This window comes from Arachis ipaensis, chromosome B05 (assembly GCF_000816755.2).
Source record: "Arachis ipaensis cultivar K30076 chromosome B05, Araip1.1, whole genome shotgun sequence".
Taxonomy (NCBI): domain Eukaryota; kingdom Viridiplantae; phylum Streptophyta; class Magnoliopsida; order Fabales; family Fabaceae; genus Arachis; species Arachis ipaensis.
Genome location: NC_029789.2, coordinates 76,378,630 through 76,379,163, shown reverse-complemented (window position 1 = coordinate 76,379,163; position 534 = coordinate 76,378,630).

The window sequence follows — 534 nt, the reverse complement described above, 5'->3', positions numbered from 1 at the left end:
AGTTCTAGAATCATATCTTGTGATTTCTTATGAATCAAGTCATTAATTGTGATTTTAAAAATCAAATCTTTTTCAAAAACTAATTTCTATCATATCTTTTTAAAAAAAAAATATATCTTCTTATCTTATCTTTTTCAAAAATATCTTTTCAAAATATCTTTTCTAACTTCCTAACTTCTTATCTTTTCAAAATTTGTTTCAACTAACTAACTAACTTTTTGTTTGTTTCTTAACTTTTTCAAAACCACCTAACTAACTTTCTCTCTCTAATTTTCGAAAATATCTCCCCCTTTTTCAAAAATTTCTTTTTAATTAACTAATTATTTTTATTTTTTATTTTTGATTTCAAAAATTTTCGAAAATTACTAACATTTTTCAAAAACCATTTTCAAAAATCACTAACTCCTTTTGAAAAATAATTTTCGAAAATTCCCTCCTTCTCTCTCATCCTATTCTATTTATTCATTCATATCCTAACATCTCATCTCACATCTCTTCCATCCGTACAGTTGTGTTTCTTCCTTTACATCACAT